At 46.3% G+C, this 26,974-nt stretch overlaps 1 long non-coding RNA gene across 1 annotated transcript in view; it reads left to right on the forward strand.

The window, feature by feature from the left end:
- Positions 1-382: 382 nt before the first annotated feature.
- Positions 383-26,974, forward strand: part of LOC144761906 (uncharacterized) — a 207,427-nt gene continuing 180,835 nt past the window's right edge. Inside the window, exon 1 of the long non-coding RNA XR_013595942.1 lies at positions 383-628. This is a non-coding gene — a long non-coding RNA (uncharacterized LOC144761906). The remainder of the gene's footprint in view (positions 629-26,974) is intronic.

A 26,974-nucleotide genomic window follows, 5' to 3' on the forward strand; every position in this document is an offset into this window, starting at 1 on the left:
GTTCATTTATGTTCACCACAGCCACTGTTGAAAGTAAAGTGAAAATCGTGAAACAGTGGCCGTGCCATCTTGTCCCTTTTAGGCCCCATCATGCACGTAAGTGGCAGCCATTTTGTGTGTCGTGGCCTCTCTGCCCACTGCCAATAGCCTGCGCGTCTCTCCCCCTCACTCCCCGGCCTCGTAAGCATTCCCCCGTGCCCCGACAGCCCCCGGTCTCTCCTGCTTGGGCCATAAACGCACCTCTAACGCGACCCTGTCTCCGAGCCACATCCCGTACTGAACCACCTCGCTCTTTCATCTCATTCAAAGAACAGGCCCTATTGATAACTGTTGTGCCTTATGTTATCTCCTTGCTTCCTGCTCAGCCAGTATGTATGTGATGTCTGTATGGAATGTTGAATGTTGGATGACAGAGTGAATAGAATGTTAGTGTGCCTGATGTGGATGTGGAATGACAGTTGATGAGAGAGGGCTGAGCAGTGACCATCCTACTCCTGGTGGGGTTTTCCTCCTGTACATAATACTTGAAATAAAGAGCTTCAAGAATCTACCTGACCATTCATCATTTCATTCACTACATTTTGGCGACGTTTGGAGAACTCACAGCGTGCTACATCCTATTTACAAGGTACCTTCAAGCAATACTACCCTAAAGAGAAGAATTCAATTAAGGTAAAAGACTTTTAAATTATCTTAATTTTCTTCATGATGCTTAGCACTCCGAAACCCCACCAGTGACCCCGAAATCGGTCGCCCTAAACTCTCTTACGAATGCCAGATCTAGATATAAGTCACAAACCCAATTGTTTGATTAAATTCAGAAGGCTAAATTAAAATCAAGTACTTACTGCCAAAAAAAAACAAAAAAAAACGAGTGTCTCATGAAGATAATACAGTTTGCTGCAAAGGGAAAAGAAAAACGAGTGATTTGGTTGTATGGAAGTACTGTATTTTACTCGACTAATTATCAGCTGAGTTACAAAACTTCAAATAGATGAGAAACTGAAAGGCTGGGAAATTGACTTATGGTGATAGTAAGGCGAGTGTTAACTTATGCATTTGAAAATCAATAACACATATACTCAGCAATTTCGAGTGAAATAAATGAGAGGTAAAGTGCAATGGGAACTGTCATTGAAGTTCAAATAGCTCTCGAGCTAGCATGCGTGAAAGGAATGGCTTAGAGGAAAGGATATTGACAGCGCACACATCTCTACATTTGAAAATAAACTATTCTCGTTTTGCAAGTTGCACACGCATCTCTCTGTATTTGAAAATATAAACTAACCTCCGTGCTCGTCACGTACTGTCTCTGGCACCTGCTAAGCCTTCGGAAAAGTCAGTTACTCTAGGAGCTCCTTACCTGGCTGTCTTCAGAAAGTTGTGATGACGCAGTGGAGCTTTGAATGCCAACCACACTATGAACGTTGAGGAGATGACCCGCTGTTCTGTTTGGCTACCTTGATGAACTTGTGCATTTATTTATACTCTGAGAGCCTCATGTTTATTTTTCTACATCATTTCCAACCTCGAATTGGGTTTTGCGCATTTCCTCTGTGTGTCTTTTTACTTAGCCGGTTTAACTGCTGCCATTGTTTCAAAGAATGCCTCGAGCACACACAGAGTCTGCGCGCACTTACCTCACTTCAAATGCTTTTGCGAGGCCTTCATTCAGCCCTTTATGACAGTCGTAGCCTTCGAGTCTTTCGTCACCTACGTTTTGCTGTGTGCAAGCCCGTGGGAGCACGCACACACCGAGAGCCACCCTGCTAGCACGTCTATTGCGTGCCGTCATTTTGGGTTCAACAAAAGACCTACACATGAAGAGCGAGAACCACAGACGGTCTGACATGAAGAACTACACATGAACCGCAAGTACCACAGTCTGAGTTTCGTCAAATTAGGTTGCAGTTCATGTCTTCCTGAGAACTGTTCCCTCTACATGGATTTGTATGAAAAATACTTTTAGAAATACAAGGAGTTACATCTTCGTTTTGACTGCTGGTTATTTGAACACTCCTTTCTGATTCCTGGTTTCCAATTTGACGCAGATAAGATTTTGTATTATTCGGAAACTTTCATTATTCGGCCTTTATTCTTTAAATATACACTGTGCGCCATCTTCTGGCATGTTTTGAAATCGCTTATGCCTTAATTTTAACAAGCTGAATACCGATTCTTGTTCTATTTAAAATGTTATTTCATTGTAATGATTTACTGTGAGAACAATATGTGCTGAATATTATCAAATGTCTACATTTACGTGACAAAGTTAAAATTGCAGTTTGGGTGAGTATATCTCATTGCTTGAATGTTTGGGTGGGTTTATCTCATTGCTGAAATAATATTATTTACGAGTTAGTGCTTATTCATACAGGTCCTTGTAATTTACTCTTATGCGACAAGGTTAATATTGCGGTTTGGTGAATGTATCTCATTACTTGCATGTTTGGGTGAGTGTATCTCATTGCTTGTTGCGTTACTTTTACATAGATTACACAGGTGAAAGTTTCCCTGTAATTTACAAGTTACGAGTGTGTGAATCCCGATATTCTGATTACGGGTGAGTATATCTTGTCTTCTTTGTTGAGTACTTGTTGTCACACATGCATTTTTACATTCTGGTTATGGTCCAGTCAAGTCTCAGCGCCGGTTCGCTGTTTACTTAACGGCTCTTGTTTATCCATCTTTCTTTTATTGCCGATGATTGGATTTCTTACACATAGGCGAGCCTGAGACGTCAGATGCACTTATGTTGTGCGTGTGTTTCTCTTCTTCTTTCTTTAGCTAGTGACGTTTTATCTCTATCTGTGTGGGTAATTTCTTGACACAAGTATGGTTTTACCTTCCTTTGAGAGAAATGAGGATGGTGTGCATGCCATTAAGTTGCTTATAATTTGGTGTACATTCATTGCTTGCAATTTGATTGCGTTATTATTACATTGCAATTCTTAATGCCATTAAGTTGCTTATATTTAAGTGTGCATTCATTACTTGCATTTTGATTGCGTTACTATTACATTGCATTTCTTAGTTGTTTAGGGCTCGCCTGCTGATGCGCTTCAGCGCATAGCTGGCGAAGCTCTATAGGGGCTTATCCAGTGTTTATCCACCACTGGCGATTCCACTGGCGATTCCTTCAAGTGCATGTGCTTTTTAGGTCATTGCGCTTGCGCAAGCCCTAAAAAGCGCGTGCACAATGCCACCAGCCGCCTGCCTGCCTGCCTCGCATTACCACATCAAAGGCAGCCCTCCGAGCGCATTTCTCACCCCCTAATTATTCACGGCCGGCCGGCAGGCACATCAAAGGCTGCTGCTGCCGTGACTCGCATTTCTCCTCCCTCCTCCCCTATCACTGCCCAGGCCGGCCGTACTTTCTCTTTACAAGGGCGCCCATTCCTGAATCACTTGAAATCTCTCCACATTATTTGCATTTTGTTAATTAAAAAAATTAACTACAACACAGCATTGCACATTTTTCTCGACTTCGGAAGGATGAGTCCCAATCTCATTTGTACAAAGTGTTGTAATGGGATTATTGGAGAGTTAGAGAAACGTGCTCACAAGTTACATTTTTATGCAAATCATCTGAGTAAATAAACAATAGCATGGTGCCGTTTGCGTCCTTGACTTGATCTGGTTTTTATTTTTATTTTGCTATTATTCTCACAAAGGCTAAGAAGGTCTGCCTACTTTAGTATTAAGTGCTATACGTCGCATAAGCAACAGCTAACCATTCACTCACCCACGCAACGCCACTCACCCACGCAACGCCACTCACCCACGCAACGCCACTCACCCACGCAACGCCACTCACACACGCAACGCCACTCACACACGCAACGCCACTCACACACGCAACGCCACACACACACGCAACGCCACACACACATGCAACGCCACACACACACGCAACGCCACACACACATGCAACGCCACACACACATGCAACGCCACTCACACATGCAACGCCACTCACACATGCAACGCCACTCACACATGCAACGCCACTCAACCACGCAACGCCACTCACACACGCAACGCCACTCAACCACGCAACGCCACTCACCCACGCAACGCCACTCAGCCACGCAACGCCACTCAGCCACGCAACGCCACTCAGCCACGCAACGCCACTCAGCCACGCAACGCCACTCAGCCACGCAACGCCACTCACACACGCAACGCCACTCACACACGCAACGCCACTCACACACGCAACGCCACTCACACACGCAACGCCACACACACACGCAACGCCACACACACACGCAACGCCACACACACACGCAACGCCACACACACACGCAACGCCACACACGCAACGCCACACACACGCAACGCCACACACACATGCAACGCCACTCACACATGCAACGCCACTCACACACGCAACGCCACTCACACACGCAACGCCACTCACACATGCAATGCCACTCACACACGCAACGCCACTCAACCACGCAACGCCACTCACCCACGCAACGCCACTCACCCACGCAACGCCACTCACCCACGCAACGCCACTCACCCACGCAACGCCACTCAGCCACGCAACGCCACTCAGCCACGCAACGCCACTCAGCCACGCAACGCCACTCACCCATGCAACGCCACTCACACACGCAACGCCACTCACACACGCAACGCCACACACACACGCAACGCCACACACACACGCAACGCCACACACACACGCAACGCCACACACACACGCAACGCCACACACACATGCAACGCCACTCACACATGCAACGCCACTCACACATGCAACGCCACTCAACCACGCAACGCCACTCACACACGCAACGCCACTCAACCACGCAACGCCACTCACCCACGCAACGCCACTCACCCACGTAACGCCACTCAGCCACGCAACGCCACTCAGCCACGCAACGCCACTCACACACGCAACGCCACTCACACACGCAACGCCACTCACACACGCAACGCCACTCACACACGCAACGCCACTCACACACGCAACGCCACACACACACGCAACGCCACACACGCAACGCCACACACACACGCAACGCCACACACGCAACGCCACACACACGCAACGCCACACACACATGCAACGCCACTCACACATGCAACGCCACTCACACACGCAACGCCACTCACACACGCAACGCCACTCACACATGCAACGCCACTCACACACGCAACGCCACTCAACCACGCAACGCCACTCACCCACGCAAAGCCACTCACCCACGCAAAGCCACTCACCCACGCAACGCCACTCACCCACGCAACGCCACTCACCCACGCAACGCCACTCAGCCACGCAACGCCACTCAGCCACGCAACGCCACTCAGCCACGCAACGCCACTCAGCCACGCAACGCCACTCACACACGCAACGCCACTCACACACGCAACGCCACTCACACACGCAACGCCACTCACACACGCAACGCCACTCACACACGCAACGCCACTCACACACGCAACGCCACACACACACGCAACGCCACACACACACGCAACGCCACACACACACGCAACGCCACACACACACGCAACGCCACACACACACGCAACGCCACACACACACGCAATGCCACACACACACACGCAACGCCACACACACACGCAACGCCACTCACACACGCAACGCCACTCACACACGCAACGCCACTCACACACGCAACGCCACTCACACATGCAACGCCACTCACACACGCAACGCCACTCACACACGCAACGCCACTCACCCACGCAACGCCACTCACCCACGCAACGCCACTCACCCACGCAACGCCACTCACCCACGCAACGCCACTCACCCACGCAACGCCACTCACACACGCAACGCCACTCACACACGCAACGCCACACACACATGCAACGCCACTCACACATGCAACGCCACACACGCAACGCCACTCACCCACGCAACGCCACTCACCCACGCAACGCCACACACACACACGCAACGCCACACACACATGCAACGCCACTCACACATGCAACGCCACACACGCAACGCCACTCACCCACGCAACGCCACTCACCCACGCAACGCCACTCACCCACGCAACGCCACTCATCCATGCAACGCCACTCATCCACGCAACGCCACTCATCCATTTGCAAAACGAAAAATGTCAAACTCTTCTATTGCGAGACCTATTGCATTTTCAATGCTTGTTTTATTTCAGTGTGCTTTCATTGCTTGCAATTTCATTATTATTATATTGCCTGTCTAGAGCTGTGGAAAAAGAGAATTTCTAAAAAATTTTAGGACCTTCATGAGCAGTTTTCACGTAGCAGTGTTTAGAAAAAGGATTGTTTATCTCTTCAACAGAAAAACGAGTCATTTGAAAAGTGAACAGTTTTGATTCACCAAACAAGGTTAAACTACCATCTAATGGTTTATTTTGGTATTTATTTTCTATTTCTTCATTGACTGTCCCAAGGTTTCCTGGAGCTTCTACTGTTTTAAACAATGCACTTATTTAAAAACTGTACTACTTATAATAATTTTTACAAGATTGTACTGCTTATGTTAATTATCCATGCAGTAAATTGTGTAAGTGAGGTTACAGTCATGTTTACATATTTATACAGCAATTTAGTAAGTCTATTGTTCTTAAAGTAATTCATACAGCTTTCTAGTAAGTCTGCTGTTCTACATTTATAATGTTCTACATTTATACAGATATTTAAGTTAAGCAGTGGTGTTTGAATAATTTATACAGCTATTCAAATAAGCCTGTATTACGTTTTATGCTTCATACAGTAATTCTAATAAGCATGTATTACGTTTTATGCTTCATACAGTAATTCTAATAAGCCTGTATTACGTTTCATGCTTCATGCAGCAATTCAAGTATGCCTGTGTTACTTTCAATGCTTTATACAGCGATTCAAGCCTGTATTACTTTCAATGTTTGGTACAGCAATTCCACTAAGTCAGTATTACTTTTAATGCTTTATACAGTAATGAATCTATATTGCCTTTATGATTTAATTAATTGTTGATATTTACATGGTACGAATTTAGTGATACAAATTTAGCTTCATGATTGGTGCTTCTTGTGATTACTGGTACTTTAAATTTAAGGTTATTCTTCGTAAGGTTGTTAAGAGCTAGTCCCTATACTTATTCAGTGTGGGGTGTGCGCGCGCCCTTCCTACTGTTTTTACCCTACGTAATCTTTTTACTTAGCTTCAGCTGTACCTTCTTTGCAGTTATTTTATACATACATTAGTACTATTGCATTTTACAATTTCAATGTTCCCAAGGAAAGGGGATGCGTTTAGCTATATTTTCTTAGGTTGCGTTTAGCTATATTTGCTTAGATTGTATTTACCTATATTTACTTAGTCTATTTTATTCTGGTCTTAATTTGTATATACATATATATTGCAAGCTTCATCTTTTGCTTCCTCTCATATTGCTATGTATTATAATATTGTGTTTATTGTTCGTTGGAGAAAAGGAGATATGTTGTGCCTTATGTTATCTCCTTGCTTCCTGCTCAGCCAGTATGTATGTGATGTCTGTATGGAATGTTGAATGTTGGATGACAGAGTGAATAGAATGTTAGTGTGCCTGATGTGGATGTGGAATGACAGTTGATGAGAGAGGGCTGAGCAGTGACCATCCTACTCCTGGTGGGGTTTTCCTCCTGTACATAATACTTGAAATAAAGAGCTTCAAGAATCTACCTGACCATTCATCATTTCATTCACTACAATAACCTCTTCCTCCCTGCCCGATTGTCCGGCCTGATCCCAGGCCATCACCTAGCCCAACAGATGCAGTTTATTGCCCCCTACAGTGGGACCTCACCTCACATCAAAGGAGCAGGGATTAATCAATGCTTTCGCACCCCGAAGATCCGACTGATCACACACATCCCCGTTCCCAGCGGAATGTCCAGCTGCGCGATAACCACCACATGCTGAGATCGGGGTGGGAACTCTACTGTAGATGTGTGTGGGAACGGGCCTGGACCGGGGATTCCGAGGATGTCTTTTCTGTCCTTCAAAGAAACATTACGGATGCAGTGCATGTAATAAAGCCATAAACCTGTGTATAAGAGGCCAGGCCTCAGAGATGCGGTTAGAGCACCTCGAGAAGATACCCTGTTGTCTGATTTGACGTGTTCTGCTCCGTCAGAATAAACTCCTGTTTCCTGCCTTCCGTCTCCAGCGCCTGCCTCTTTGTTTGGTAATATCGGATGGTATGAGAGGCGGCTAACGCCGGGCAAACACTGAAGGTTCTTGGTCGACATCGGCTCTACCTTTTCACACAGTCCTGACTTATTTCAGAGAAAGGTGCTCTAAGAAAAAAAATAAACGAGCAAGGAACCACTGCCCACGTGTACTCTGATTTGGGGGCTTCCAGCGCTTCAAATGCGCTCCTTCGCGAGGCCCAGGGATTCTTTCTCTCCCCAGGTGCAGCCTCGCGCCTTCTTGGGCCTCCGGCGCCCCAGGCCGTGCAGATCGCACGCGTCCCCGCCCCGGCCGGTCCCCTGTCCTCTCCCGCCCGCTCTCGACAATCCAACGAGCGGCGGGGGAGGCGGTGCTGCTCACCTTGTGGGGGACGGCTGGCCAGGGGTGCGGGATGCCTCAGATTCCCTCGGCGGTGTCGGGTCAGTCTTCTCCGGTCCCGGCGGTGATCGCGGCGATTCCTCGGCTCCTCCAGCCGCCTCAGCTAAGGCAGCCAATCCCGTCGCGGCTTTTCAGACGAGCCCCTCTGAATGCTAGGCCGCCAACCAATGGCAGCGCGGCCTCGCGGATGACGCTCCGCTTCCTCGCCCAATCCCTACTCAGCCACGGCAATGACGCTGCGCCGCACGGGCCAATTCCGTCGCGGCGTTAGTGAGGGGGCTTGGCTCCTTCGTCCAATGGGAGCGCGGCGGCTTCGATCTTCGGCCCCGCAGCTCCTGAACACCGAAGCAAGTTGCAGGGGGTGTTCCTGGCCCCGGGCCGCGGTGGTGATTTGGCGGCAAAGGGTTTTTGAGGGCGCAGGTCCCGAATAGACCCCCCTCTCGGCCTCACAACCACTCTGGAGCGAATTTCACGAGGGGAGGCACCACAAGCCTCCGACCCTCGCTGGGAATGTGCCGATGAGCACACCGATCCCTTCCTCACGCTCCGCAGTCGAGGACCACACGTCCCAGGTCACCACAGCACGATCTTGCAGCTGCTTTTGGCAAAGTTGTAGGAACCTTTAACCCTGTGTTCCCAACCGGAGGCCAGCTCTTCTCAGGCCCTTGGAGATTCAAATTGCAGACACAGCACACAGCAAAGTCTTAGCAGGTTCAAGCAGGCAGGGTCACAGCACACAGCCAAGTCCCTTTCTCCTCCTCAGCTTCCAGTTAGACAGCAGAGGTTCCTTCTTGATTGTAGAATTTTAGAATCTAAACTTCTGTAGTCAGGGGTCCTTTCCTTATACCCCTCAAAGTCTTTGAAGTCCTTTGAAGTCCTTGTGTAAGCGGCCCTGACTCCAGTCTAAACCAGTTCTGGGGGCTGCTGAAGCACTGAGGTGTTTCTGGTTTTCTTCTTCCTGTCAGCTTCAGGGTCAGAGGTGTCAGTTGGCCGGCAGGAGAGGGAGCCAGCAGTGTGGGCAGGCAGGCACAGCCCAGCACTATCAGGCGTTTCTTCCTCCCACCTCCCTAGCAGCAGATGCGGCCTTTCACCCACGGGCTAACTCCTACCCCCTCCTCCGGGGCTTCTGCAGCCCTCGGTCACACCCAGCCCAGACAGGCATTCCACAAACCCAGGCACACAGAAAGGTTTAGACAAAAGAACAGCCACTTTCTAAAAGTGCTATTCTCCAACACAGGATTTAAAAACACCCTTCACTAAAAGATGTGTCATTAAATTCTGAGTTCAGGGATATCTTTCACTCATGTCCCATCTTGTTCCTATGGGGAGATAGGCTGGTATCACATGGGCCAGCCTCCTCCATGTTACTCTATGGAGCAAGAGAGCCTTACAGCAGTGAGCACATAAAATGGCTGCTGCCCACTACCAGAGCATGTGACCTGCACTAGTACATGCTCTACCTTATCCATACACTGCACCCTGCCCAGGGGGGTACCTTGAGCCTTCCATAGGGGTGACTGAGGTGCACAGACAGGGAAGGGTTAGGCCCAGCCAGTGGAGACACTGGCCAGGGGGACAGGCAGTCACTGGCTGCACACAGGCCCTGCACTGGCAGGCCTGAGTCCTTTTTAGGGCTACTCATGTGGGTGGCGCAATCTGCGCTGCAGGCCCACTAGTAGCATCTGTCATCACCAGCCCTGGCACACACAGTGCACTTTACTAGGGACTTCCTGGTGATACAAATATGCCAATCAGGTATATTCAATCAATATGGCAATCTACAGAGGGAGCACTTACACTCTGACACTGATCAGCAGTGGCAGAGTGTCCAAAGCATCTAAACCAGCAAAAACGAAATCCAGCACAGCATCAAAAATACATGAGTCAGAGGCAAAAAGATGGGGGAAGAACCACGCCAAAGGTGTCAGGTCTAACACCCTATTTTTCAGTATTGTGGCTTTTTAACGTTATTGGCCTTGTGTTAACTCTATATATAAAGATACTTATTTTTTATAACTACTTGTGTGGTGTTCCTATGTAGTGTTTCTCACTGTGTTTCTGTGTATGATCATAAATGCTTTACACACTGCCTCTGAGATAAGCCTAGTTGCGTGTGCTACGTTACCACAGGGTTGAGCAGGTGTTACCAAAGGGTGTAGCCCCCTTACTCTGATTTAGGAAGAAGGGTCACTACTTGGACAGTGGCCAGCCATTGCCAACTAGAGACCCCCATTTCTAACAGGCAGGAAATGTTAACTTTCTGAAAGTGGCATTTTCAGGATAGTAATTTAAAATCCGACTTCACCATGAATTATGATTTTAAATTGTGATTTCAGAGAAACCAAACATGAACTAGTATAGCTTCCCAGTTGGAAATTACACTTATAAAATGTAATGAGGCAACTCCAATGTTATCTCATTGGAGAGATAGGCATTACAGTAGTGAAAAAATAATTTGAGAGTTTTTCACTTTAAGGGCATATAAAACTTAAAAGTAAATGCCTTACATTTTAAATACATTGCACCCCGTCCTCTGGGACGTGTATGGTCTACCCTAGGGATGACATATCTACTTAAGGGAGGCTTGGGCCTTGCAAAAGGTTTATTTTGTCAAGTCGACTTGGCAGTGTAAGCTGCACACAGGCTCTGTAATGGCAGACCTGAGCTACTGTTAAAGGGCTACATAAGTGGGTGGCACAATTAGGGCTGCAGGACCACTAGTAGTATTTAAGTTACAGGCCCTAGGCACATCTAGTGCTCTTCACTTGGGATGTATAGGTAAATTAGATATGTCAATTGGGGATGAGCCAATAGTTGTTCCTTGTTTATGGGAGAGAGCACAAGCACTTTAGCAGTGGTAAAGTGCACAGAGTCCTAAAGGCATCAAAATCAAAGTCAGAAAAGTGGAGGAGGTAGGCAAAAAGTTGGGAGGGAAGACCACCCTAAGGCAGTCTGTTTTAACACTAAGGTAAGTGGGAAGAGATGGTAAAATCATCCCAGTACCTCTTTACACTCTTCTGGCTGATTAGGAGTCAGTTCAGGGGCAATTTAATATAAAAGAATATGACCAACCACCAAATGTATCAATAGCATTATCATACACAGACATAGGTCAATGAACACACGCAAAATGAGTGTGTTTGCAGGGCCAACAATAAGTTGGGATACCAGTTTCAGATGCAGTTGGGACAATCAGGGCAGAGGTGCATGCTTGTGTGACATGAAGGCGACAATCCCATCTCACCAATATGCAGTGATCCGCACCAGAAAAACCTACACCAACCTATCATGATCAAATGTATGAAGTCTGCTACAACAAGGGTTACAGACGTCTTTGTTTAACCCTTCCCATTGTACTCTTGCACCCAGGCTTATAGATGGCCACTCAGAAGTGAGCTACAGTAATGCAGTCATGCCATAAAAGAGTTAATGATGGCAATGATTTATTTTATGTGACCAATCTCTGGTGGTCAGATAAATGTATGTTTTCAATTGAGGCCACTGTGCAAGTTAATGTTCATTAGAACCATGCTGTGAAAGTTATGAGGGGAATTTGTGATTCTTTTGAAGGTGATATCCCTGCCAAGCTTTTCTGATGGGGGCAATTAACTGGTGTACATTATTATAATCTTTCAGTTACGCCTTCTAATAATTAAACATTAAGTTTAATTTTTATCAGCCACTTTGTGAATTCTTAGAGTGTCTAGATTATCTTGCGATTCTTTATGAAATTATCTTACTATTCCAAGTGTAGTTAATTATTTAAAATGATGTTGACCCCCATCAAAAACTCTTGTAGCCAATATGGAGTTCCTGAATCTTAGGCAAGAGGCCATTCTTGCTATGCGTAAAGGTGATCACACCTTGGACCTTATTTTTGTCAACTTCATTGAAGTTATTAGTCTTTAAATTCAAGTATCTTGATTGGATCAGTGTTTAATCCGCTGGAGTTTGACATAAGTAAAATAGGTACCAAAGGAAGCAAAAATCTAAACACATCCCTGGAGGCTTCTGCAAATTTTGCATAGGCAGCTAATCAACGTTTTAATAATTATCTTGTCTGGGATGGATACAAACTGAAATTTGAGAATACAAATGCTTATTTTTGGATAATGAGTAAGGTCTTTTCCACTCTCTATTGAAGTGCCCTGCAGGAAAGGATACATTTAAGAACTGCAAACAGTTCCCTTCTACACTGAAACATGAGAGATGTACACTGTGAAAATGAGAATTTGAATGTAGAAGACACTAAAATGATCAGGAAAAAGCTATCATACAAAACGCAACTCAGTAAATACTTTCATTTGATTAGGCATTGGCCAACCAGTGTTATCCCTGAGAATTAGTGATGTGAAAATTCTCCACATGAGTTCCTTAAAGTTGAGGAATAACCTAGCAAACCCACCTGCCATTAAAAGTAAGGCTAAAGCCACAACAAAGTTGACTTTCTGTTGGGCTACTTTTTTTTAAAAGTGCAACTGTTTAGAAAGGGCATAGTGGCAGAAACCTACCCCAGGTGAATATAAGGCTTATGGAATGAGGTGGTAACCTGAATTGTTTCTCCACTTTGTCTCCTACTGAGTATAGAAAACCTCTGTCTAGTACTAGCAGCCTTGTAGGGCACCTAATAATGTATAGTTAAAAGGAAAATTGTATGCTCTTTGCTTGTATACATGCCAAATAGTTTCTTACTAGCTGGGGTTGTCCCAGCTTGAAGACACCATCTGTGAATGTTGATGATCTGCAAATTGTATGCCTATCTTCTTGCTGCCTTTTCCTTCAAAAAGGAAAAGACTGTTGCCTCTTATCTTCAGGAGTTTGTATAAACGAATAACATACTTCACCTATAGCTAGCTTGTGCTCTATCACTGGGATTGAGGCAGTTGTTGTCGTGTTGATAGCAGGGCTGCAAAAAATTGGGGATGTTAGCAGAATTGGTGCCTTGATTTGTCTTGACTAGGCAGCTGCATTTAAAACCATGAAACACTACGTTATTCTGAAGTGGCTATCTGAGACGAAAATTAGAGATTGGGCACTAGATTGGCTGTCTCATTTCTTATTTAACAGAACTTAGTAAATTCAGTTAGGGGCCTTTACATCTGCTGCCAAAGCAGTTCACTGGGAATAGCCACATGAATCAAACGTCTCACCACGGTTGTTCTACATTTAATGGGCGACTTTGACACATCTGTTGTTTAGAATCTGCTCCATAGGATAAGAACTACCATGATCACGCTGGAGCACAGGGCCCTAAAACGTAATCTCTTATTCAAGTTGTCAAAGATTTTCCCCCATTGGGCATATGGGCCTTTGATAGCTGATATGAAGCTTTAAAAGCGAGAAAACATAAACAATACATTTCTAACTTGTGACTCCAATGTGACTGAAAAAATAAGTTCAGTAAATGCAGCAATACTGTAAATAAGCTGGAATATTACAGTAGGTTAAGGAGCAATAAAATGACATATCAAATTGCAATTATCTCAATTGTATAAACACAGATTAAAGAAAACAGGTATCCCATAAAGAAACTTCCCTTCTCTCTTCTAAACATGGATAAATATAAGGTAATCCATCAAGGGTCTCTAAATTGGCAGCACAGAAGAAGAACGTGTCAGCATTATCAGCCTTCAGTAAACGTCTAAAAACAAAAGAAAATAAGTGTTTAGCATAAAGCGATACCAAAGGGGATGATGGACGGAGCGTTTGAGCAAATCAAACACTCACCCCCAGTCAACTGATCTGGGTTTAATCCATCATCATTCTTTAGCTCACTCCACCACCCCAGTTCAGACATGGCCATACGCAAATCAGTCTGACCCTGTGCCTCATGGGAACAGTCCAGCCCGAACTACCTAGCCATGTCTTCCCTGGACCAGAAACAAGCATCGTGGGACCGGTTTCTGGCTAATCAGTCATCAACAGCCAGGCTAGCTTGAATCCAGTGGCAAAGTGAGCAAAGGACCCATGTCTGGGCATACCCTGCCAACTTAGGGCGAAAGGAGCGATACCATAGGGGATGATGGACGGAGCTTTTGAGCAAATCAAACACTCACCCCAGTCAACTGATCTGGGTTTAATCCATCATCATTCTTGCTCACTTTGCCAGTGGATTCAAGCTAGTCTGGCTGATGACGGCTGATTAGCCAGAAACTGGTCCCAGGATGCTTGTTTCCAGTCCAGGGAAGACATGGCTTGGCAGTTCGGGCTGGAATATTCCCATGATGCTAATGGTCAGACTGATTTGCATATGGCCATGTCTGAACTGGGGTGGTGGAGTGAGCTAAAGAATGATGATGGATTAAACCCAGATCAGTTGACTGGGGGTGAGTGCTTGCATTGTTCAACACTCTGTCCATCATCCCCTTTGGTTTTGCTTTGTTCGCCCTAAGTTGGGAAAGTATGCCCAGATGTTGGTCCCTTGTTCACTTTACCGCTGGATTCAAGCTAGCCTGGTGTAGTAAATACTCTGGAGTCTGTCATATGGATAGTTGTAGTTTAATGCAACTACAACTATTTCCTGTATTATATTACCTCATTGTATTCCAGAGAGGTAATATAATACAGGAAATAAAGGTAGGAGTAATGTGTAAGGTAATGCAGGAAATAAAGGTAGGAATAATGTATAACACCTGGCTGATGATGGCTGATTAGCCAGAAACCGGTCCCATGATGCTTGTTTCCGGTCCAGGGTAGAACATGGCTTGGCAGTTCAGGCTGGACTGTTCCCATGAGGCACAGAGTCAGACTGATTTGCATATGGCCATGTCTGAACTGGGGTGGTGGAGTGAGCTAAAGAATGATGATGGATTAAAACCAGATCAGTTGACTGGGGTGAGTGCTTGCATTGTTCAACACTCTGTCCATCATCCCCTTTGGTTTAGCATAAAGCTTCACACTTGCAAGAAAAGGGCAAGCAGAGAGGTGTTACCTCTCTAAATCTAAAGGGAATCTGCTCTACCTTCAACTGTGAGAACACCCATTTACTTATAAAATGAGATTCAGAAATGTTCTTATCTTCTTCACACCACCAGGAACTAATCAGAACACTACTTGGATGCATCTGCTACATGGCTTCTGCTTCACTTCCCATTGAACTAAAAATTCGCTTGTTAGGCTTGGACAGCTTGCCATCCTGGTACACGATGATTAAAAGGTCTCTTTTGATCATTTTTTCTCCACACTCACTGCCAAGTTTCTCTCAGGACTCTCCATCAGCTGCCTAATACAGACAATAAGTCTTTTCCTCGCTATTGTAAATCATGATAATGAACTTGCAAGGAAAAGAGAAAACATGCTGGTGAAAGAAAAAACATTTCAACTGCGTCCTGTATTCACCCTAACTTTACTTAGGTTATCTTTTGTTAAGCATTTAATGTGCACTTCGAATACACAGTTATAGATGCACAAGTGTAACTTTAAAAGAACTGCAAAACAAGAGCAAAATAATATGTTTACACATGCAAATATCTCTTGAAGTGTAAGTGTAAAGCGTGAATAAGAAATACATGTCTTACAAAAAAAAAGAAATACATGTCTTCATGTTTAAACTGAACATCAGTGCACACAAGTTTAACAATCTCTAGTTTCTTCAGTGAATAAATGTCATTTATGTGTTTAAATGCTTCACATGGGTTAATAAAGTTAAAGCACACAGTTAGTATGATGTTAAATGCACATATAGAATTGCATTTCCTTGACATGTAGGGGGAGGCTATATTGTGCCTCTTCAATCATGTATGCAGATGCTACTCAAATACCGCTGAACATTTGGGGCGATAAGAGAGTCAGGCTCTTAGTATGGCAGAGGACATTAGGACTCCCCTAAAGTCTGAAATTTGTTAACAAAATATGGGTTGAACCAATGGAACACCGCTTCATCACCTCATTCTATTGGTGTTGTTTCTGATGCCACTAGTGCAGTAGAGAGATGTAGTAGTGTTGCAGGATGTCAAACTTGCACTGAATTCTCAAATGTCATGAGTGCCAAACGCTTGCCTCTTCCAGTTGAGATATTGTCAATGATTCGTCTGTTTTCTGTTTCTCTTGTCTTAGAAAGGTTAGAACCAGGCAGACAAATCTTTACATTGGCTCCCAAAGTGTAAGGAGATCTTTACATGTTACTGGGGTTGTAAAAGAGCTTCAGGTCCTTCAAATCATGTGGTTCTGTGATAGAGCTTTTGACTTCTGGAAGGAGGTATTTGAGACGCTGAGCACCACACTTAACATTGAGCAATGTCGGGAGGAGCCTAGCTCGCGACCGAGATGGCCGCGCTTTAGCTCGGCTCCGTTCGCCCGCCTGTGTTTTCACATTTATCCTGCTGTACTCCTGCCCCGGGAAGCCCTGTTTGCTGTGTGGTAGTGCTACGACGCCTTGCAGGCACTTACCTCTTGTTCCGGTTATCCTGGCTGCTGTGGATCCGGTGCAGTGCCCCCGATTGTATTGGGGTGTCGGAGGCGGACTGGCCTGGATCTTCTTGCCGGCTCCCGGGCCGGACGGAGCCTGCAGATCTACCCTCCGGGGCGCGGAGGAGGTGGTCGGAAGGCCGTTGTTCGTGTGGGCCGGAGGTCCTTCCTGGCCGATTCCCGTGGGGAGGAGGCCTATGGTGGAGGCGCTGCCTTCCGTGGTCGGAGCTCCTCGTGTGTCCGGCTTGCTCTCCCTTTGTTCTCCGGTCCGGCCATTTTGATTTTGCCGCCCGGACTCGGAGAACGGGAACGGCGGCATTGGGTGGCCGGCGAGTCCCTCTCTTCTGGTGGCCCCCCTTCCTGCCCGGGGTGCTCTGTTGCCGGTCGGCGGGACTTTGTTTGCCTTGCTGCCGCCCCGGCGGAGATTTACAGCCGCGCTGCCTTGTCGGACTCTCAAAATGGCGACCGACCCCGGGTGTCTTGACCGGGCCTGGGCGAGCGCTGGAGGCCCGCCGCATGGCCCGGGTGCCGGATACTGTAAAGGTTTTCCTACACTTAAGGAGGTACTGGACACCCTGCTCTCCTGGCGGCTCTGTGTGACCGCGCCTGTCCTAGCTTCGGAGATGGTTCCTCACGGCGGGCCTCCGGGGCCCCCACGGCCAGATGTGATTGTGCCGCCGCGGGGTGCGGCTGGAATTATCCTGGCGGAATTGGCCCCGGCTCCGACCGCGTCTGCTGATGTACGGAACTTGATGGCGCCTCCTCCTCCTGCGCTACCTTCTTTTTCTCAGGCCCGGGAGCTGGATTTTGCTTGGCCTGGCCTTCATGACTCTCCCGCTTCCTTTCGGTCGCTGCTGCCCGGCGATGTCTCCTGTGCTGGCCCAGATGGGTCGGTTTTTCTGGACATATCCTTGGACTTGTGCCTGCATCGTTTGCTACACTTCGTGACTTTCCTGGATCTTCCGTGTTCCACTTTACGTGCCTTTTCCGGACTGCCGTTGGATCTTCCTGCTGTCTGTCTCCTGTTCTTCGTAGCCTGGTCCGCGCTGGATCGGACCGTTTCCACTTTGGACAAACAAGGACAGGGCTGATGTATACTGGCATCTGTGTGCGGTAGTCTTGCACTGGTTTGGATGGTCAACCTGTCCTGTATGGTTCTGTGTGACTGACTGGTGCCCCTGGACTCTAACCCGATGTTCTTTGGCTTCCCGGGGACTTGGCTCCTCGACTCAGGCGGGTGGCTGGGTGCGTTTACTCCTGTCTCCCGGCCCTCCCCCGTGTATGTCTGTGTGTGTTTCCCATCCCTCGTTTCCTTCTCTTCCCTTCCAATTTTTGTCTTTTGTTTCCGACTTAACTTTGCTCCGCTATATTTCGGGTTCTAATTAGGGCGACAGGCACGCTGCGGGGGGGGGTAGGCCGTAGCCTTCTGCAGGGGTGCAGGGTGGGCTTTAGGGGTGGGTTGGGGGGGTCTGTCCGTATTGGGGGGTCTTTTTCCTCCCTTATTTCCTCTTTTTCTGTTCTATGGCTCTTGTGTGTTCACTTTTTTCGGGACTCCGTCTCCTCCTGTATCCCCCTGGGGAGTTTCTGTGACTTTCGTATTCCGGTGTGTATCTGATTGTGGCTCGCTGGGTAATTCGGTATCGATTTTTTGCTACGTCGCTTGCCGGACTCTATTATCCTGCTTTCACTCCTGGGGGTGCGTGGTTTGGTGGGAGTCCCTTCTTTCGTTCCCTTTTTCCCTCTCCCCTTTTTCCTCCTTTATGGGGGTCATTTTATTTTTGTTGGGGTGCGTATCGTATTGTCTTTTATTATGTGGGCCTTTTTGATCATGTCTCCTCAATTTGGGTGGGGGCGGCGACGGGTAGGTGCGGTTTGATTGATGCCATTGTCGTTTCTTTATATTCCGATTATGTTTATACTCTTTGATAGCTATGTTTGTATGGCCTCTTTTGTCATTCTGTGATCATAAGATGGCGGCTTGCCGCGGCCCCTCCCTGGTTGTTTTTTGCACGGCCCATGGTTCTTCTGTTTCCCCACCCCGCATTAGAAAATTAACCTTTTATTGTCCTGTTCTTGCTGATTGCTCGATGCCTTTTGTTGTTTCTCCTGTGCTCCTGGTGACATATCCTGTTGAGAATTTGTTTTTCGTTTATTACGTTATCTACCATGTGGTGGCCAGCCCTCGTGGGTTGTAGGCCCGTATTTGTGAGCTTTCTTTGTACAATAAAGGTTTTTAAAAAAAAAAAAAAAAAAAAAAAAAAAAAACATTGAGCAATGTCTTTCATAGTCTGTGCTGAGGTGCACATGAATGTGCATTTGCTTTTTGTGCATTGATCGCTGCTAAAACGCTGTACTGTGACATTGGAAAACAGACACAACCCAAAGTAGAAACTTGGCTGAATGATCTGACAGGAATGGCTTGTCTGGAAAATGTTTTTCATAGTCATTAGGTAACATTATATGAACTTGCAACAGCCTGACAATTTCAACTGCAGTTATGATTAGTACGACTTAAAAGTAATAATCATACTGTATGTGTGTCCTTTTCTGTTTCTATGCTTTTGGCTAGGGGAAATGTAAAGTCTACATTAAATGTAAGGCCTAACAACCATTGTAAAGTAGAAATAAAAGGCAAAATGATGCTTTTTGCTAGGGGAAATGTAATGTCTACATTAAATGTAAGGCCTAACATCCATTGGAAAGTAGAAATAAAAGGCAAAATGACATGTTTGGTGTTTTTTACTGGGCATTAGGCCTTACATCCTCTCCCACCCAGAGTGAGGGAAATGGAAGGGCCATCACAGCACAATAGAGAGAGAAGCTTTTGATAAAAGAGAAGGGGCTGCCTTTCTTAAACTGAATATCTATTTAACTATTTGACAAGCTGAAGTCACCACTATGAGATTGGGTATGGGGCTAGAGGGAGCTGGCAGCCATGGCTTGCTCCCTTTGTAGGCCTGCAACAGTATTTATTGCCCACAAAGGTAGCATTCTCATTGGCTAGCCAATTCCAAACATTTGATAAAGGTTAGTAATATTAGCATCAAAGCCACTGATGTGAAAAAAACACGAGGGCCTGATTATGAGTCTGGCTGCCCACAGACAACCAGGCTCACAATGGTATGGCGGTGGCTGTGGCGGTCCGGGAACTGGCGCACCAGTGGTACGGCCGCCTTTTTACAACAAGAGCAGTCGGACTCCCATTGCACCACCTCAACCGCCAGGGATCAAAAATTCCTGCCAGTGGTGCGGCAGTCTTGTGGCCGTAATATGCTTTGGTCCCAGCAGGCATATTACGAGTTTCCTCTCCAGCACAGTTTTCATGGCGGTTCCGACTCCATGAAAACCGTGGTGGAGAGGAAACAAAGGGGGCCCTACGGACCTCTCCTGTTGCCTCCGGGCCATGGAGTGCATGCACAGGTACACATGTTTTGCTACCCTGTGTGCATGCACCCAGGTACCTGCACAGCATGGACTGCACCAGTCCATGCCATGCAGGTATTGCCTTTGACATTCCCATTGCCGTACCTATTTCAAGGGCACTGCCGTGGGGCCACCAAAGACCCGCCCGCCAGTGACAAAAAAGGCGTAATCTGGTAGGCATTGTGCACACAGTTTTTGGCGGTGCGGGAGTGGGGCGGCAGTTCTGTTCCTGCACAGCCAAACTTGTAATTAGGCCATTAGTAGGGTGAAACAGAGCTATTTTTAATCAGATTATTAGAAACAAAGGATTAGAAAGTATTGTTTGAAAGAGGTTAAAGCTATTTGTCAGTTTCATGTATATTTACTGCAAAACATGGCACCGTCAGAGTAAAATAAAAACCAAAGAGGCAACAGACAGGGCTGGCAAGTTTTCTATACTAATTTTTCATTTTAGGTCTTGTCTAGAGAGCGTTTTAGATGTCTGATGCTGAAGCCTATTGTGTACAATTTCAGTATTTAGAAGAACTTTTGGATAGATGACAACCTCTCTCCAGGTCATTATGGTACTGTTTCCATTGCTGGAATTTTGTGTGATAGCCTAATGCGTTTTGGGTTTTGTAGTCTTGTTTTGCTTTCATAAGACTAACGCCTGCAAACCATGATTTATTTGGTAAAATGTTCAGGGCTGGAGATTGTGCCAGTAATGGAGTGGAGTGGTCACCTTAGCTTTTGGCCACCATAATACCTACCACCCTTTGGCTTCCTCGTCAATCTCATTTTCTTGCTTTTTAGTCGATGGCTTTCTTATCACCTCTTGTGTTTGTTCCTTTCCTGAAACATAGTTTGGTTACAGTACTTTTGTTGAGTTGTATCCCGGAGAGAATGTGGCCTAATAGCAAGAGCAGTCGACCTTGAAGCTGGGGAACCGGATTTAAGTCTCAGCAAGGGATGCTAAACATCTTTTAATTCTGGGCAAATCACTTAATCTCCCTATGCCTAACAAAAACAAAAATGAATGTGTCCGTTTGTAATGCAACTGGTGCTCATGTAAAGCGCTCTGAAACCTTTGGGTCTAGTTTGTGCTATATAAAACTCTGATGAAAAAAAGCTCCACAACAGGGAGCTACTTTTTAGGTCTCGGCCTAGCGTACACTGCGCAGCAGTGTTCACGCAGCCAGAGTCCTTTTCTCGGGGTTTTGAAAATGGACCTAGAAATTCCACACAGCTCGTGCGTGTGCATTTCCTAGGTTCATTTTCATTGTGCTTTGTGTGCGTGTACTTTTTTAACAGAACACGCAATAGGCCATGGGCGGTCGCGTAGCTCCGCCCATGGCCTATTGGTGTCTGTTACGCGCACCAAAGGCCATATGCTTCGCAGTGGCACATGCGCGCGCGTTACAATTGGATCGCTTTCGCGATCGCTTGAAGTGCCGCTTGCTCTCCTGTACCACCGAAGGTGATGGCAATGCACACTGGGTATTAATGAGTCTGCTGTACTGTGCCACCACCGCCCCCTTGTTTACTTTGCCATCGCTGGTACCCTTTAGCAATAGTGGCTGCTTATTTTCTCCCGACTTATGTTCTCTCGCGCTATTCCTTATTTCTCCTTAACTCTCCATCTCCTGATCTCGTAGCTTCCCCCACGCCAGTTACAAGTGCCTCCTTGTTGCTTTGAATTCCACTTTACTGCAGACTCCTGAAGCTACTGCCCTCTGCTGCAGCTCATCAGACAAGAACACAACATTGCTTGTTTTCATGAACTTTCTTCCCACACTCGGTTGCTTCAGTAATTGTGCTGCGTAGCGGGCTTCGGGTAGAGAGCGCCTCAGCTCCGTCTATGTATAAGACGGGCCTTTTTCTGTCATGCAGCTCCACTCACCGCCCTTTGTGATGTTCTTTTATTTCCTCTGCATACCTGGCTGGTCTCGTCACGGGTGGCTCCACCACCCACCCTGGCAAGGTCCCTTTGTTTGAACACTTCCTCACATTTCACACAGCCCATTATGCCTGGTTTGCATGTTCAGTTACAAGCCACCTATTGGTTTTGCCTGAGCCTCCAGACACGCAGCACGGTTCAGTGTGCTCTTTTCTATATGTATGTAGAATCAAAAGTAATGAGTAGTTATATGCAGGGCCACTGAAAGTGCTCCGTGCCATCACACAAGTGTAACAAAACCAACCCGAACAATTGAGTGCCGGAGAGATACCCGGGCAGGCTATCAATTAAAATGCATTCTGTTGTAATTCTGAAGTGAGATGAAAGGCGGTGCTGCTTCGACAAGGCTTGAGATCTTCCGGTGGCCGCTTGGAGGTTTGTACGTCAGTTGCTTTGTCCAGGGCTGTGCCCTCATAATGAAACCACCACTGCACCTTGCATTCGTAGTTAACAATAACATGGTGACTGTGTACACGTATTTGCCCTACTGCCCTACTACCCGACATTCGATTCAAGGCCCTACCCACCCTCCAGTGAAACATGTTCTTGTAGTTGAATACATTGCTGCACTGTGAAAAGGAAGACCCCTGCTTGCAAATTGGGGTAGTTCTGAACTTGGGAAGACATGCTGTATAAATGGTTTTGACAAGAAATAGAAAGATGCGTGGATTTCAGCTTGATGCTGGCGATTGTTTGTTTTTTGTCGCCTGTCTAAACAGATCAGTGATCGTTGGAGAATAAAGCACTGTTCCAAGTGAATGGCCACTGCCCCTCCCACACTTTGTATAATATTCCAACCACTGGACTTGATCCATGGTGTAAATCTCTTTAGCTTAGTCTCAAGTGGAAGGAGGTGGGAGACGAACTGATTTGATTTGTGAGAGTCTGCTGCTCGAGTGGTTTCTAGGATTGTTGGACAGTTTCCCTGTCACTTTTGTAAACTGAGTTAATAGGCTGCCCTTTAAGAACCCGGTCAGATGAACATAATAACTGCACACACTTCTTACATCAGCCTGTTCAGGCTCCTAAGCATACAGGCAGTCTTTTGGTGGCAGTTTAAGGGGTAATGGCAATTACAGCTGCCTACAGCTCCATGAAATGCTTGCTTGTCCTTAGGCGCCCACTTGCTCAAAGCTGATGGAGGTGGTTCATTATTAGAAATACATGACCATTACCTTCCTGCTTCTTTTTTTCTCCCTGAATCACCCTTGTGATTGGTACATTTCTCGCAAAACTGCAGGGCATAGGTGTACGTTGTGAGTCCACATTGTGATGTACATTGAGGGGAATGTGTCAGTGTGCACCATGCTTGCTGTGCCACTGGATTCAAGCTAGCCTGGGTGAAGAGGAGGTGATATTTAACATATTTATGTATTTGCCTTATTTTCCCCATAATCCATCTGCTGCATAATCTGCAGATTATTTTTGGGAAACTGAAACACGTTTTGGGTGAACGTACAGTTTACTACACATGTAATGTTACATTGCAATCATAGGGCGTGCCCTGCATGTGGCCATTGTAGAATCACGTGCAGTCATGTTTCATAGGGAGAGGCACTGGCGTGTGCGCCTGGTCCACCCCTATTGCCCCTGCAGCAACCTTGGGTGGCACGTGTGCTGCATGGATGAGGCAAAGGAGACAGTGGGCAAAATGTCTTTCTCTGCAGAGCAGGCCCTCTCCACACCCGTATGTGCAGGGAGGGGCTGTGGACTACTCATATCCATTCCTACCCCTAGCCAAGCTCAAAGTGTGCATGTAACCATAGACAAGAACCGGCGCTTCACAGCAGATGACCGTCAATGTTCCCCCATGGGTGACATGGTGTTGGAGGGAGGAAGGAGTGTGACATCAGCAGGTGCCAAGACCAGTCAATAAACAAGCAAAATAGTAAAACAACTGAACCCTTTTTGGGGGTTTCTCTGGGATCTCTCCATAGACATTTGAAGGAATGCCATATCTATTTCTAGTTTTATATACAAGGAGTGGTGGTTGTAGTTGCATGATAAGGAGACCAAAGGTTTTCAAATGTTACAAGAATCTCACAAGTCTTTAGTGTGTAATTTGCTAAGCAGAGGGCATGTAGTTGCGATTTGATTTTCACATGATACTATTTTGCTGCAGTCATTAATTCTGGCTTTTGTGATTTTCTTGTGGATTTCCGCAGGCACCAACCTTTCTGTGGCAGCCTTCTTGAAATAGCTTCTCTCTGGTAGGTGGGACCATCTGCCTCTTCTTTCAGTGCTAACTCTTGCAATACTTTCTCTCCTCTGGTTGGTGGCACCTTTTCCCTCCATCGCTACTCCAACCTGGCCATGAACGTGATGACTAGAAGCCCTATAAGGGCTCCAGTTATGTGTCCGGACATCTGTTTTTAACCTCAAAAGACACAGATTTGGAGATGAGCTCCTACCTAATGTTTTTTTGTCACCAAAAAGGCAAAGCTATCCACACAGCTCCATTGCTACACAATTCAACTCCACACATTTCAAATCCACTCCACATAATTTGACATCAATCCACATAATTCAACTCAACAACACAATGTTATGTTATGTTATGTTATATGGTTTCTTGTAACGCGCACTGCTAGTCAAGACTGTCCTGGCGCGAGAGAGGATTCGGATGTCAGCTAGTATAAAAGCAGGTGGTCTACACGGGTTGCCTAAATAGGTAGGTTTTTAGGTGTTTTTTGAAGTATGAGAGGTTTGTCGTGTGTCTGAGAAGGTCGGGGAGATTGTTCCACATCTGAGCAGCTCTGACCACCAAGGAATTTCCCCCTAGTCGAACTCCCTTGAATCTGGGGGTAACCAGATGTCTCAGGGTGGCAGAACGCAGTTGACGCGGAGGATGGTAGAAAGCAAATCTGTCCCTTAGATAGGGCGGACATGGGCCATGTAAGACTTTAAAGGCCAGTGTCAGGATCTTAAAGCGTACTCTCAGAGCTACTGGAAGCCAGTGTAACTCTGAGAGCTGCTTGCGTACACTGAGACTCCTGAGAATGTTGAACAGGAGCCTTACTGTCGCGTTCTGGACGACTTGCAATTTGTGAAGCAAAAAGTCAGGTGCGCCTATATAAAGGGCGTTGGCGTAATCCAGACGCGAGAGGATAAGTGCTCTGGCTACTGTTTCTTTTGCCACTTGGGGGAGAAGGGGAAAGAACTTCCGGAGAGTGGTTAGGGTCCCATAGCAGGTTCCCGCCAGTCGCGTGATTTGATCTCGGAAACATAAGTCGACTCCGAACCAGATCCCTAAATTCTTTGCGACCCCGCTATTCCCAGTAGGGCAAGGCAGTCCCCCGGGCCAAATGGATTCTTTGAAGGTCGCTGGAAAGTGGCCGTACAGAAGAATCTCTGACTTGTCCTCGTTACATTTGAGACAAGCCCGGGCAAGCCAGGCGAACACTGAGGACAAGCACTGCTGGACTCTCTCAATAGCACAACACACCACATACATCTAATCCACACTACAGAATTCCACATCATGCCACAAAATTCTACAGCACACCACATAATTAAACTCCACCACATACCATTCCACAACACAAAATACCATTACACATAATTACACTCAATAACACACAATCCCACTCCACACAATTCCAGTAAACTCAATACCACATAATTACTACCCACAACATTCTACCATGCCACATCATTTCACTACACAAATGCACTCCACACCACACAATTTCACGCCACACAATCCACAACTAACAATTCCAATCCAACTCACATAATTCCACTACACACCACATGCATACACTTCATAACACATGGCTAAAAGACATTGCCATTTACAATGCCATTAGCTCTAACTCAAATAAATCCGAGACCTATTGCATTTCCAATGCTTGTTTCTTTAGCTTTCAACACTCAATAGCAGCACATGTGTTTGTTTTCTTGCTCTCTCTCCTCTTCCAGTTGTGCTCCTTCCCTCTTCACATCAATACCCCTGCACTCTCAATGGTGCTGTCCCATCCCTAACTTGTCTGATGCTTCCCCCAGAGCTCTTCATCCTAATTCGCTATTTTAAATTGAAAAAACACCTGCTCTCTTTCTCATGTGTTGTTTCTTCATTCCTTTCTGCTTCCGACTCTGCAGCATTCACCTTATCACTCAACCCGCCGCCATTCCTGCATTGCTTCCACAACCCCACCTATGCTGTTGGTTTAATTGTTTTAACATTTTTATTGTTTTGACTTTTTAAGAGGGGCTTGCTGTACCAGGCTGCTCGTTTCACTAAATGCACATGCACTTTCACAAAATATGACATTTTTTAATGTACTACTTTAAGATGAGCATCCATCAGTCTGGAACTATAAATGTAAACAAAAAATATCCCTACCTTAAGATGTATGCACCTGCATACATGGTCATGCCTGCACGTCTGCACGTGCATGGATCATTACACTGCAGCTACGTTTTCTTTTTATTTTTGCTGATGCTGTTCAACACAGGAAACGAGATTTTAATTTCCGCTTTTCTTTTATTCTGCTCATTCACTTTCACATTCTCTTGGCACTGCACCGTCGAACATCAGCTACTGAACACTTGACTAAAGCAAAAAAAGTGTGTTACGAAATACAGTTATTAACTATACTATTTTTCGGTCACCACAACACATAATTATAC

Source organism: Lissotriton helveticus, chromosome 6 (genome assembly GCF_964261635.1).
Source record: "Lissotriton helveticus chromosome 6, aLisHel1.1, whole genome shotgun sequence".
NCBI lineage: Eukaryota > Metazoa > Chordata > Amphibia > Caudata > Salamandridae > Lissotriton > Lissotriton helveticus.